This window comes from Sceloporus occidentalis, unplaced genomic scaffold, assembly GCF_023333645.1.
Source record: "Sceloporus occidentalis isolate IW3139 unplaced genomic scaffold, rSceOcc1.0.p SCAF_493, whole genome shotgun sequence".
NCBI lineage: Eukaryota > Metazoa > Chordata > Lepidosauria > Squamata > Phrynosomatidae > Sceloporus > Sceloporus occidentalis.
In genome coordinates, this window is record NW_028317473.1 from 165,790 (window position 1) to 181,351 (window position 15,562).

Consider the following 15,562-nt stretch of genomic DNA (forward strand, 5'->3'; position numbering starts at 1 on the left):
TCCTTCCTCTATGTCTTCCTCTTCTTCTTCTTCCTCTTCAGGCCCTTCCCCTAAGACTTCCTCCTCTTCTTCCTCCTCAGGCCCTTTCTCTAAGCCTTCCTCCTCAGATCCTTCCTCTATGTCTTACTCCTCTTCCTCTTCCTCCTCAGGCCCTTCCCCTAAGCCTTCCTCCTCCTCAGGCCCTTCCTCTAAGCCTTCCTCCTCAGATCCTTCCTCTATGTCTTCCTCCTCTTCCTCTTCCTCCTCAGGTTCTTCCCCTAAGCCTTCCTCCTCTTCCTCCTCCTCAGACCCTTCCTCTAAGCCAGAGGTTCCCAAACTTTTTTTTCTCGTAGACCACTTTCAAAATTTTGCTGGTTTCGGTGGACCTCCTGCTGCTACATTTCTACCATATATTATTATTATTATTATTATTATTATTATTATTATTAACCTTTATTTATAAAGTGATCAAAAATGTGAAGATTAGATCTAACGATGGAAATTTGTGTCGCGGCTGAGTTCCAAGCCTAATTTCGGAGTGGTAAAAATAAAAATAAAAATAGTATATTTTCTTGTGTTCTGTTTATTAAAATAATATGATTACAGACTTAATAGAATTAAAATTAAACATTAATAATGTAACATAACTTCAACAATGCAAATCAACAAAAAAAATAGTCATAATTTTAATGGAAGAAATGTACTTGATGGATTCACAGCAAATTATCAATATTTGGCTTCAGTTTTGTAAGGAATAACTACAAATCTCCCCGTTCTGTGATGTTCAATCTGCTCCTTTTTTTGTTGTTGTTAATAGGTTTGTAACGACACTAAAACCTTTTCCGACAAGGTATGACGAGGGAAACACTATTCAAAAGTTTTCTCGCAATTTCCCACAGCCCAGGATATTTTTCGGGTATTTCTGCCTGCAGCTAAAATGTTTGATAGCCTTTTTAAAATTTCACCTTCAGCTCCTCATTGGTGCTAAGCTTGAGTAGCTCCTCTTGTAATTCGCCACTTCCGTTTCATCAAATGGATTTATGATCCATGGTGGTAGTTCCATCGTCAGAATATCTTCAGATCTGTTTTTGAAGTCATCATGCAGGGCATTTAAATGTTGAACATATGCCTGAATATCCTCATCAAGACATTCTGCCTGTGACAAGTTTGGAAACTGGGAGAATTCGTGCCGACTAATATTTTGCTTCATAAATTTCAATTTTCAAGAAAAGCCGAAATTACACCCTTTGTTTTTATTAAATTTAGGCTGTCCCCTTGTAACTGCAAGTTAATGTCATTACATTTTTTTTAACAAATCTGTCAAATACGCGATGTCTGCTTTCAATTTGATCAGGTTTTCTTTTAAATCTGGATCTTTACTTTCCAGAAACTCTAAAACTGATTCAAAATGTGAGTAAAATCTTGTTAAACATGCGCCTTTCGACAACCAGCATACTTCAGTAAGTAAGAACAATCGTTGGAAGTCTTCATCATTTTCGTCGCACAATTGTGCAAATAAACGGGTATTCAATGCATTGCTTCTTATTTTGTTAACTGCTTTAATCACAAATTGAAGCGATTGGTGCAATCTATCACTCAATTTTTTCGCTACCAGGTGGATGACACAGTAAATTGCAGTTACTCCTGGTATAATTCTTTTAAGATGGCTTATAAACCCACAATATCGCCCGAACATGGCAGGAGCTCCATCTGTTGCTACCAAAATAATGTTTGTAAATGGAATCGATTTTTCCTTTAAAAAATCACTCAGGACATTAAATATGTGTCCGTCTCCAAAATTTTCACAAATAGCAGCTCTTCATGGATTTCTTCATCCATAACAAATCGAATGTATGCCAGTAATAATGCTTCATTATCAGGTAAAGTTGACTCGTCCAGTTGAATAGAAAAATGAGTTGTTCGCAGATATTTACACAAGAAGCTTTCAATATCAGGGCATTTCATCAATACATCTTGGTACAGTGTTGTTACTCAAAGGAATTATTTTGAGTACTTCAAATGGAGGTTTGTGCAGAACAGTTTTTAAAACCTCATCAACAGCGGGTAAAATTAACTGTTCTCCGATGGTGTGCGGTTTTCCAGATTTCGCTATAAGCAATGAGATATTGTAAGATGCCCGCAAGCCATCATCGTTACTTTGAGAGGTTGAAGTGAACATACTGTGCACGGCGGGTCTCTTTTCATATTTTTCCGGCATATGGGAAATCATTTGTCTGCCTTTGATGGAAGAAAACCAAATTTCAAATAATCAGTACAGTGGGCCTTTGCCTTATGCGGGGATCCGTTCCGGATCCCTCTGCGTAAGGCGAATTTCGCCTATGCTCAAGCCCCATTGTAAACAATGGTACTCGTGCATGGGGGCATGGCGGCACTGCGGCGCGTGGGGTGCAACGGGCGCATGCTCCCATTCAATTGAATGGAACACGCTGCCCCTTCCGCCCCGTGCGCGTCCCGCAGCTTGAGCGCGTATGCTCAAGCCGCGTAAGGCACGCCCACGTATGACGCGGGCGCGCTGTACTGTACTGTCAACATTTCTTCTTGTATTCAGTCATGTTTCATTTCAGTTACCTACATGTAAAGAAAAAAATCTTTGTTTTAGTAATCATAAGGTGATTTTAACATTGATAGGTAAAGCCAAACCAACATTTTTGTTCTTCATTATCGAAACCAGATAAATTTTCGTGGACCCCCCACTTTCAAATTGTGAACCCCCCATTTTTTTTCATGCCAACATAGACCCCCGTCGAGTCTCCCGTGGACCTCTGGGGGTCCACCTGGACCACTTTGGGAATCACTAGTATATAATATTCAATTCATACAAGCTATTAAAATAATAAATAGACCTAAACGTCCAATTCTGAGACTAACTTCCAAGATCTGTTCTTCAATTCTCTCTCTCGATCTCCAACCGACACAGTTCTCCCAACTGTCTCTTGGTCTCTCAGGCCTTATATCTCCTTCTCACGGAAGCTTCCAGAAGAACCTTTATCTTGCTCTCTGATTGGTCAAGAGAGCCTTCCGTAGCAGTGATGTCATTCTGCGTTTGCATGAACCTCCCTTTTCTGCCTGAAGAAGACCTCCATTGACTGGAGCCCAGTCATTACACAAACACTTCAAGGGTTTGTGCCTAACGACGACTAAACCGCTTCTAAACTGCGTCCAAACCGCTCCTAGTCTCCTGGACGCTCAGAAACGCCTCGCAAACGAAGCCGGAAGCGGCGTACCGTAAGTGGAGAGACAAGACACGCGGCTTAAGGAAAGCTAGAGTGTCCGGCAACAGCGCCGTCTCTTTGCCTGGAGCCATTGCAGGGGAATTTCCATCTTTGGAGCCAAATGGGGCAGAGGATCCTGTCCTTAAGGATTTACTCATTGCTGAGAAGAAACAACCTATTGAACAGCAACCATGCCCTCCAGACTTTGTGACCAGACAATGCCTTTCAACAGCCCATAACAAAAAACAACATTTGACGATCATCCATAATATATCATAACACAAAAGTACTATCTGTCGTGTTTATGTTCTCAAACATTACTTCCTTACTGTCAGACTATTTCTTTATCCCGTCGTTTTCTAGTTTAAATTATGTATTAAACAATAATAATAGACGTTCTAATTATGCTTGTTCCGACAATTACATTTCCCCCATCATCTTCATTTCATATGTGTAATTATCATAATGAGTCCTCTCTAAATTACATATCATTAGAGTTAACCAATATACGCATATACATACTGTCAGCTGTTATCACCCTGAGAAACAAAACCTTTACTTCCACTTGAACTTAATCTATACCCAGAACAGCATTTCCCCCATTCTTTTTGGAGGAAGAGCATAATGTCATTCCAATCTTCTTTATATACATTCTTGGATCCATTCCTGATTGCTCTCGAGAGCAGAACACAAAATGTTTGCCAGAACACAAACTGGCTGCCTCTGCCTCTCTCTCAGCGCTTGGCAGTTGACATTTGAGGCCTTCAGGGGAGAGAGAGAGACTGAGAGAAGAGTGGAAGGAGGTCCTGGAGGGAGGGGGTCTTGGGAGATATAGGGCCTTCCTGAGATATTCAGGGTTCACTTCCTAACAAAGGGATTTCTGGCCTCATAAAGGATTTGGGGCAAACTGGATCTGAAAGGCAGTAGTAGACTTTTCTGTTGCCAATGGGATTCGCAGTGTATTTCCTGGACTTGATCTCCCAGCATCCACAGGGCCAGAGAGAGGAGGGGTCCTGCCCTGCAGTAAGGCCTCTCCAATCCGTCTGAACTGAGGACTACAACTCCCATGTCTTCTTCACCAGTAGGGTTGCCATAATTGTCCACTATTTCCAGGGTCAAAATGTAGGACAAATTCGAGACCAACTGCAGGACAAAACTCAGCCCAAAATGTAGGACATTTAAGGTCCTCCATTTTTCTTAAATGTCCTACATTTTGGGCTGAGTTTTGTCCTGCAGTTGTCCTACAGTTTGGTCTCAAATTTGTTCCACATTTTGTCCCTGGTAATAGTGGACAATTATGGAAACCCTATTCACCAGACATATGGTCAATAGCTTTCTTTCTTTCTTTCTTTCTTTCTTTCTTTCTTTCTTTCTTTCTCGATATCTGGGTTTTGAGTTGTGATTAAGCCCTGTTAGTGGTGTTACTGCTCTTGTTGTCATTGTGTGCCTCCAAGTTGTTTCTGACTTATGGTAATCGTAAAGGAAGCCCTTTGCAGGCTTTTCTTGCCAAGATTTGTCCAGAAGTGGTTTGCAAGTGCCTGCCTCTGAGGCTGAGAGAGTGTGACTTGCCTAAGGGTCACTCAGTGGGTTTCCATGGCCAAGAGGGTATTCGAACCCTGGGCTAATGCTCCAACACTAAACCAAGCTGGCTCTTTCTTGAGGCTTTGTCGTTTTTGTGGAGGGGCTCCAAGTCATTGCCGACTTCTGGGAGCCTCTCCTGGGGTTGTCTTGGCAAGAGTTGTACAGAGGAGGTTTGCCATTGCCTTCCCTGAGGCTGAGAGAGTGTGACTTCTTGCCCAAGAAACCCAGCTGGTTTCATGGAGGAGTCGGGCACTGGACCTGGCCTCCAGAGTTGTAACCCAAAACTCAAACCACTGCACCACATTGCCTCTCATTCCCATTTACAACCTGAGAAATAATAGCAGACTTTTTCTGTTCTTCATGTGTGTCTTCACATCGTTTCCAACTTATGGCGACCCCAAGGCATCTTTATCATGGTGTTTCCTTGGCAGGTTTCTTCAGAGAGGGGTTGCCATTGCCATCCTCTGAGGCTGAGAGAGTGTGACTTGCAATGGGTCACCTAAAGTCCAAAACACACTGCAGCAATAATCCAATCTGAGACCCCTTTAACTGCCCTGGCTCAGTGCTAGGGAATTCTGGGAAATGTAGTTTTGTGAGACATTGAACCTTCTCTGTCAGAGAGCTCTGGTGCCACAACAAACTCCAATTCCCAGGATTCCCTGGCACTGGGCCAGGGCAGTTAAAGCTCTCTCAAACTGGACTATTGCTGCCGTGTGTTTTGGACCTTACTTGGCCGCAAACTGTCCATAGCCTGCAATGCATCTCCTAATTCTGTTGGCAGTCCCTCCCTCCAACACTTTCTCATTTCCCCCAAAACCAGCGCAAAGGTGGCAGAAGGAAAGAGGTTTTAAAGCAGCATTTAAATCTACCACATTTGCTTTTAAAAGACTAAATGTCCCAAATGCTATTATCAGTTTTGTAGCTATTATTACAGAAAGACGCAGAGTGCAAACTCCTCAAGTACCTTTATTTTCTGGAGTGAGATGGGCTTTTCCAACTGACTCACTGTGATGATCCTCCGGTGGTCCAAGCAGCCAAACTGCGGCCCTGTAATAATAATTATAATAATAATAATAATAATAATAATTTATACCCCTCTCTTCAGCCAAAAGGCTATCAGAGTGGATTACAAATTGTTAATTAGACATTTAGACATTATGGCTCTTAGCCCAGCAGACCCTTAACTTCCTTAAATCTGTCTGCCTCCATCCAGTGAATTATAAAAGGGTTTCCCTTAACTACACTGGGACCAGTTAAGGAACCTTATTTCTACTTCTTTACTGATCTTCCCAAGCATCAACTGAGCCAAAAGACGTGTAAAAGGAGCGTCGAGTAGAAGATACTCTAAGGAGATATTTACTATAAATAACAAAATATAACTAAGAATCTTGCAGGTACAATATTTGTAAGTATATAATATTCAGTTCATAAAAGCTATTAAAGAAATAAATAGACCCAAGCGTCCAATTCTGAGACTAACTTCCAAGATCCGCTCTTTAACTCTCTCTCTCTTTCGATCTCCAACCGACACAATTCCCCCAACTGTCTCTTGGTCTCTCAGGCTTTATATCTCCTTCTCACGGAAGCTTCCAGAAGAACCTTTATCTTGCTCTCTGATTGGTCCAGAGAGCCTTCCATAGCAGTGATGTCATTCTGTGTGGATGGTGGGAGGGACTGGGGTTCCAGCCAATCAGAGCTAGGGATGGTGGGAGGGACTGGGACTCCAGCCAATGGCAGCCCTCAGAGTGTCCTCAGGAGGATTTCTTCTGTTCCTAAAAGAGCATTGAACCCATGGCTTTGAGACAGGGCTGGTCCTCCATTTTGATGCGAAGAGGCACCTAGTTTGAAGCCATGATGAAAGGAAGCCATTCCTAATGACTGAATAGTGGTCTTCCTATTTCTATTGTCAGGGAAGGGAAGAGGGCCCTGGAGTGTTCTCTGCCTTTTGTGGTAAAAAAACTTGACCATAGAGTCTGAAAATCAAATACATAAATAATAAAACTTGGATGATTGGGAGAGTCTGCCATAGACTTATATCAGTTTAGAAAAGCAGATTGTCAGGACCTTCATGGAAAACCTTTCATGTGCTAAAAAAGTCTCCCATCACACAAGAAATCTAGATGACAGGAACACAGATTGCAGCCTTGTCTTTTCCCTCTCTCCCCTTTCTTGAAGATCCAGGGAGCTAAGGAAAAGACAAGGGAGGATGTTCCAATATGTCCCACTCTGTTGATATCCTGAAGGGATTAAATCATATTTGGGATCACCATGTGCTTCTCTCCATAATCACTCTCTGGATGAGGGCTATTTTCTATTGCAGATCACCTTTTCAGATGCCGCAGTGTTCTTCACAGAAGAGGAGGAAAGGCCATGCTTGAGTCTGAAGCAGAAATCTTTATACAGGATTTGGAAACCATGAAGCCCTATGAGGAAGGACTTAGGGAACTAGGTATGTTTAGCCTGGAGAAGACAAGGTTAAGAGGTGGTATGGCAGCACTGTTTAAATATTTGAAGGGATGTCATATTAAGGATGGAACAAGATTGCTTTCTCCTGCTCCAGGGACTATGGATGCAAAGTGCAGGAAAAAAGATTCCATCTCAACATTAGGAGGAACCTCCTGACAGAAAGGGCTGTTTGAAAGTGGAACAAACTCCCTCGGAGATTTTGGTGGAGTCTCCTTCCATGGAGGTCTTTAAGCAGAGGTTGGATGGCCATCTGTCAGGGATGCCTTGATTGGGAGTTCCTGCATGGCAGAATGGGGTTGGACTGGATGGCCCTTGTGGTCTCTTCCAACTCTATGAGTTGTAATTCATTTTGGTTGCATCTACACTGCAGAAATAGTCCACCTTTAACTGCCATGGCTCTCAGTGATGTGGGATTCTGGGATTTGTAGTTGTGTGACTGTAAGAGGCATTCCAGGGGGAAGAATCACTGTGTGCTTAATAGACTATAGCAGTGTTTCCTAAACTTGTTCCCAGGATTACAGCTCCCCCGTTTACTGACCAGTAAAGTCCAAACCACTTGGAAGACCAGAGTTTGTGAAACACTGGTCATTATAGCAAAGCCTTTGACTGCATAGATCATGAAAGGCTATGGAAAGCCCTTAAAACCATGGGAGTGCCAAGACCTCTGATAGTCCTGATGAGGAATCTGTACTCAGGACAAGAGGCTTCTCTCAGAACAGAACATGGAAAAACAGAATAGTTCTCAATTGGAAAAAGCCTGAACCTTATCAGCCTAACTGTTCAATTTACATGCAGAAAATAAATGAAGAGCTGGTTTGAAAAGGAGGAGGGAAGATAAGAGGAAGGAACATCAGCAACAATACAATACTACTATCAGAAAACACCATGGACTTGGGACAATGACTAAGGAAGGTCAAGGAAGAAATGGCAAAGGCAGGCTTGTTACTGAATATAAAGAAAACAAAAATAATGACTAGGGAAGATGTACATAAATCCAACCTAGATAATGAGGAAGTTAAAAGGTTTCTTGTATCTTGGAGCAAACATTGATCAGAATGGGAAACTGCAGTCAAGAAATCGAAACAAGACTATGAATGGGAAGGGTAGCCATGAAGGGACTCTAAAGATATACAACTGAGCACTAATGTCCAGTCCATTGTGTCCCCTGTTGCCATGTTCGGCTGTGAGAGCTGGGCAGTAATGGAAGTGGATGAGAAGAACATAAATTCCTTTGAGATGTGGTGCTGGAGAAGAGGCTGAGGATACCGCAGACAGTCAAAAAGACAAACAAATGGGTCTGAGAACAGACCAAGCCTGAAATCTCCCCGGAAGCCAAAACAACTAAACTGTTGTATTTTGGCCACATCATGAGGAGGCATGAATAATTAAGAAGGAGAGTAATGCTAGGAAAGGTATAAGGGAGTAGAAAGAGAGGAAGGCCGCATGCCAAATGGCTAGACATAATTTGGGAGGTTATGGGGCTGAATCAAGGGAACCTGAGCAGAGCAATGGAGGATAGCGGAGTTTGGAGGTGGCTCATCCACAGCGTTGCTGTGAGTCGAAGGCAGCTAATAACAACAAAGCAAGTAAAGACTTAAGGGTTTTATTTCAGCATCACTTCTGTGGGTTGTGATTCATTTCAGCTGCATCTGCACTGCAGAAATCATCTCATCTGACACCACTTTAACTGCCCTGGCTCAATGCTATGGGATTCTGGGAATGATAGTTTTGTGAGTTTTGTGTTAGCCTTCTGTGTCAGAGAGCTCTGGTGCCACAACAAACTACACTTCCCAGGATTCCATAGCATTGAGCCATGGTAGTCGAAGTGGTGCCAAACTGGATTATCTCTGCAGTGCAGATACAGCCTTTCTCAGATGCTTGGAGTACAGTATTGTAAGATCATATGCACACACACACACACACACACACACACGCATATAGACACAGACATACACACGCACACACAATTAAATGATTGTGGATTGAGATCAGAATGAACAAACAATGGAGGCAGTAGCTATTATAATACTATTATAGGTGATCTATAAGAGCTCCCTTAATTGTCCTAATCCTAAATGGGTCTTTCGAAGTCGGGTTTGCCCCACTCTTCCTCTTTGATGCTGTTTTTAAATTAAACATGTTGAATTTGTAAGATGCCTGAGTGGCTGCTAGGAAATGAAAATGGTTGCATTGTAAGAGAGATTTATTTTGTATGATCCAGTTAAGGATCCCATTGATTCCTTTGGGATACATCTGTGGTCCAAACCTATGGTTTATTTTCCTTCTCCAAGATTATTACACATAGAATTATAGGCCCCAAATGCATCATTAATGATTCCTTTTGAAGTGAATGAAATGGAAACATGCTGAACTATGGCTATACTATGGCCATTTTCCATTCTATTTGTCTATCTTCAGTACATGAGGAAGAGGCTTAGGGGTCCATGTTGGGTCTGATGAAAGTGATGCTCTCCTTAATGCCATCTATTGCCCTTTCACTCAAGGATTTCCAAGATGTGTCTGTATGTGGGAAGACACAGCAGCAGCACAAGAGTTGTGGGAATTCACTTGTAGTGTAGTGTATTTGGCCTAAAACCTCTAAAGGCACCAATGCCCATTTTATCTTAGAAGCTAAGCAGAGTCAGCCCTGGGTAGTAATGAAGTTGGAGACTGCCAATCAAGGTCAGGTGCTGCAGGCTATATTTCAGAGGAAGGGATTAGCAAAGCCATGGCTGAGTCTTTCCTTGCCTATGAAGACGCATGGAATTCATGGGGTCACCATAAGTTGACAGGCAACTTGAAGATGGTGCACACACACGCTCACAGACACACCTGTTTGGATGTAATTCAGTGAAAGTCGCCTTCTCCCCCAAATTCTATGCCAATGTAATACCTGCAAGATACATAGTCTTTCTACACTTTTTCCTTTTCTAGCACAAAAAAATATGAAGCTGCTTTTTAGCTTTATGGAGTAGAGTTGGCCTTCTACGTTTGCGGCTTTGACTTTTGCGGATGTGATTATTTGAGGTTTCAACTGATATGTTCTCTCTAGGAATCTCTGCCAGAAGTTGGCCATAGGTTTATTCCCTGCTGCTGGTTTTCTCTTTGCTGTTTTTCACCACTGTTTTGTTGAATCGCTGTTGTACTGTGTTTTGTATTTCCAACAAATTCTATTCCATGCAGAGAATTGTGGTCAGTGGGTGACAGCGAATGAATGACTGTTTTCTCGGAATAATAATAAATGGTAGACGGAGAAGGATTTTCCACCCCCATCCTCTGGTGCTTCCTTTTAAAGTATTTGGTGCAATGTGGCTGTTTGTGTGTCAGTCATCTGCTGGACATTGCCCATGTCATCAGTGGTCACCAATGATTTCAGCCTAAAGCTTGTGACATCTTCAGTACCCTATTTAAATAAACCTGTAACTTCTTTGTTTAAGCATTTTCTTACTGTCCATGTGGGCTAATCTCACGTTGAAAAAGGAATGTCCCTTCTTCACCTCCAAATCATGTCTCTCCTGTATAGGTCCTGGTATGTGTTTTTACCTATTGCAAGAAAGGTGCTATAATGCACTGACAGCGTTCATGCTTTGCATGTAGGAGGCTCTGTGTTCAGTTTTTGTGTAGGATCTTATGTAGAAAGGAAGCTAAGAAAGATCTATCCCTGTCCCTGAAAAGTCAGTCAGAGCTTTCCCCAATCTTCTAGGTATTTTGAACAGTAACTTGTGTATATCGTTCTAGTATAGGAACTGATAGGGATTTGTAGTCCAAAAATGCCAGGAGAATATCCCCCGAGGGAAGACTATTACTGATATAGCTGACCAGAGATCTCCATATGAGGCAGTATATAAAACACTTTTCCTTCTTCTTCTTCCACACTTGGTGACACTGACCTGCTCCATGTGACAGTTTTCTTTATATCTTCTGTGTGCTACTGAGTGTGTTTTTCAGCATTTGGTGCTTAAAGCTCTATCTAATGTACATGCTGCCCTGGTATTATTGTAATGGGAAACCATGGTTTCTGGTGACATGAATAGTATATAAGCCTGGAGCTCTCATACTCTGCCCTCCTTTTTTTGCTCGCTGGAGAAGTGGTTTGAAAGCATTTGCTTCCAATTCTTCTTTTTAATTGAATAAACAAAATAACTTTACTGAAGACCTTTAGGATAGAAGTGATCAGCAATGCATTTAGGTCAGATCTGAGACTTCCCGCCTCCCCACGAAAGTTTTAAGACTCAAACTAATTAGCTCCATCTACTCAGTTTTAAAGAATCCTTTGGAGAAGCCACCGCGTTGCTTTTTATGGGTAAACTCTGGTTAAAACAAAGCAAGATTTGATACCTTAGTTCATATTTGGTTGGTTTTCATCAAGTGGTGTTTAGGGAAATCACATTGTTCATGTTTGGATGTCACAGAGATCTGTTTAAGTCCATAGAAGGAATGACCCATCTCTTCTTCCAAGGTATGAAAAAGCAGGAGTGGAGATGGGAAACTGCGTGTGTGAGCATAAAGCTTTTGTTCTTAATACTGGAAAGGTCGTATCTCTTGATATAAACCAAGGTGTGCATTGACATCTAAAGGGAGGGCTTCCTCACAATCCCACCATCCTCACAGACAGGGTTAGTAAGGATTCGGGAGAGAGCCTTATCCGTGGCTGATCCCAATAGGTAGGACTTGGGTCCACAGAAAGTCCGGTTGGCTCCTTCCCTCCTTTCTTTCTTCTGGCAGATGGAGGCATTTCTATTTGGGCAGGCTTTGGGATTTTAACTATGGAGCTGCAGTGTGTGACATGGTATGCGCTCTCTCTGTAGATATATACTGTATATATAAAAACTGTTTTAAATACATTTTTGTTTTTAGTGTTTTAGTCATGTTTTCAATGCTGACGCTTAATTTCTTTATAGCTTTTGTAAATTAATGTTTTAGTTGAATATTTTAAAAATGCTTGTAAGTCACCTTGTATCCCATTTTGGGAGAAAAGCAGGAATGTAAGTGCAGTAAACATATTAAAGAAAGAAAATGTGGCTCATTCATGTAATGGGGTTGAATTCTGTGTAAACCAGCTCACTCTCTGATCTACAAAAGTTATAATGTGTAATGTTGTTATCGAGGATGTTACTTCTCATTACATACGCCTGAAATCTCCCACGTTTGGGGGGAGGGAGTAGCAGTGGGCATATTGACCATTTTTCAAATAGATGCAGACATGAACTTATTGACTTGGGTGATTGTGAGAGAGGGATAAGTCTTAGAGAGTCAGGAGCGTAGTTTCTTTTTTCTCATACAAAAGGAAAATAGGGAGGAAGAGGAGAGAGAGAAAGAGAGAAAGTGAAGTGGGAGATTAATAGAGAGAAAAGCCGTGGGGATAGAAAGAAAAAAACCAGCGAGGAAGAAAAATTGTGAGAGAAACAGATCCTCACACACAAAGAAGCAAAACAGCAAAGGGATGAGGTGTGTGATGACATGTATGATGTGCCCATGAAACCACTGTGTGTTGTGATCAGTGGTGTGACACTGAAAGTCAGGCCTCTGCTTAGATGTTCAAGTAACTGTTTGTATATGATGTGAAAAGGGCTGATGTGAAAGTGTAAAGGCAGGATTACTGCTGAACATAAAGAAAACAAAAATAGCGACCATGGAGAAGCTGCATAAATTCAACTTAGACTGTGAGGAAATCACAATAGTTAAAGAGTTCTTGTACCTTGGATCAAGCATTGATCAGAATGGAGACTGCAGTCAAGAAATCAGAGGAAGTCTAGGAATGGGGAGGGCAGCGATGAAAGAACGAGATGAGATCCTAAAGATAAACAACTGAGCACTAAAACTAGAACCGTCCAAATCATGGGATTCCTCATCACTTTATACACATGTGAGAACTGGACAGTTAAGAAAGCCAACAGGAAGGAAATCAACTCATTCAAGATGCGATGGTGGGGAAAAGTGCTAAGGATCCCCTGGACAGCCAAAAAGCCAAACAAAGGGGTTCTAAAGCAGATCAAGACAGAACTCTCTCTTGAAGCCAAGATGACTAAATTGAGGCTGTCGTATTTGGACACATCACAAGAAGGCATGACTCATTAGGAAGGACAATGATGCTAGGAAAAGTAGAAGGTAGAGGAAACTGCATGCCCAATGGGTAGAGTCAATAATCGGACCTGAATCTGCAGGACCTAAGCAGAGAAATGGAGGACAGGGGTCTTAGAGATGTCTCATCCACAGGGTCAGCATGAGTTGGGGGCCTCGGGACCAGTTCAAGGGCAGTTAACAACGTATATATGATGTGAAAATGACAGACTCGAATATGTAAACAGTACAATATAATCTGATTTCCTTATTCAGCTTCTTCAGAATATTCCAACTGTGTTATATTTTGGAATTAAGTGAAGTTTGCAGCAATATTGTACTCTGGTTATTTGGCTTAAAGGTCATACAACGATGAAATACTACATTAGCCACACAGAGAAGAAAGTAAGGGGGATGTTGAATTGTCTAGACTAGAGGATCGTGGAGAACCTGGGGCACTGGTGGCGCAGTGGTTAAATGTCAGTGCTGCAGCCACGGTTGTGAGTTCGATCCCAGGCAAGGCCCCAAGGTCCACTCAGCCTTCCATCCTTTCGTAGGTCAGTAAAAGGAGTAGCCAGCTTGTTGGCGGCAATTTAGGAAATTCATGCTAGGAGGGTGTCTGTCTCCCCAGAAGGGGCTTTGCGGTCTGTCCATCTTCCTCCTCTTGGCTTTGGCCTATATTTGGGATCTTCTCTCCCCCCAGACAGAGCCCCCTCCCCCCAGAGAAAACTCCCTGACAAATAATGTTGTTTCTAATGCTATTGAAGCCTATGCTGTGTGAGGTTCTTTATTTGGCACAAAAATCTCCCCCAAATGAGGCATCGGAAGGGAGAGTCTCTCCTCTGCCTCACTTTCCAGGAGGAAGGGGGCTCCTCAAACCCCTTTTTACCTTCAGACTCCCCTCCCCTCCATGGCCATGCCTCTCTCCAAGAGTCCCCCCTGCCCTCTTTTCTCATAATAACCTCCCAAGTACCTGGGCCCCAAGGACCCACCAAAGGAGGAGGCAGGGAAGGAAAGAGGGAGAGGCGGAATGGCAGGTCCCCTGCCTTTCTTTGGGGGGAGATTGGGGTTTCATTCCTTCTTACAACACCCCAACACCTCCCCCAGAAGACCCTCCAGCCAATCCTTCAAACGAACAAGGGCTCTCCTCCACTTCCATCCCTGAGAGCAGGCTGTGAGGGCAGCAATGGCTTCAGAGGCTGAAACTCTGCATGCACATTAGCAGCCATAGGCCCCTCCTGAGTATGTGCAGGGATTGCAAGGCCCTTGCTGCTGCTGCTGCTTATTCCACTCTCGGCCTTTGGAAGAAGGGAAGGAGTACGCCCTTCTTTCCTTCCTTCCTTCCTTCCTTCCTTCTGTCCTTCTTTCCTTCCTTCCAGAATGGAGCCCAACCAGCGGAGCTGGACTCAGGAGAGAAAGGCTGGGAAGGCTCTGCTTTGTACATATAGCTCTGTTTCTCTGAGTGTGAGTGTGTGTTTGTGTGTGTGTTTGTCTGTTTGCCTCTGTTCTTATGGCTGGGAATGGAGCTGAGGACTGAGGAGAAAAGAAAGTGTCAATTTTGTGCAAATTCACAACTTCTGTCCATCAATGAGTCCAGTGTGTTGAAACAGCAAAGAACTTTATTAAAAACACATAGTGAGAAATTCAGCTTTTAAATCAGAGCTGCCCTCCCAAAGCCAAAGATCCCTAAAACCAAAAACTCCAACCTCTTCCAAACCTAGCCCCCACCTCCAATTCCCACAGTCTATGCCTCATAGCTAAAAAAGCCCCCTTTGCCATGCCCAGAAACTAGCCCTCTTTATGTTACTACCGACTACCAACTTTCTTCATCCAACATCCCACAAAATCCAAAAGCTATCATTCCCTTAACTATTCTAGCCAGCTGCAAGAAATCCCACCCCTCTATCTAGCTAACCTATTCCACAACCCATAATCCCCAGCCAAATTAATAAACTAGAGCAAAGAAATATACTAATAGGAATTAAAACCAAAACTTAACAAAATATAACTTTAAAACTTAAACAGACATATCCCCAGATGGGCATACAGATTCAAAAAACAGCTAAATACCTGGGAATAAATTTGACCAATAGCAACATAAACTTGATAAAAATTACAAGATAATATGGGAAGCAATTAAGAAAGATATGAGAAGATGGAGTAGAACTAAGTTATCATTTTTTGGCAGGATGGAGGCAATCAAACTCTCAATATTACCAAGGTTGATATTTTATTTTCAAATG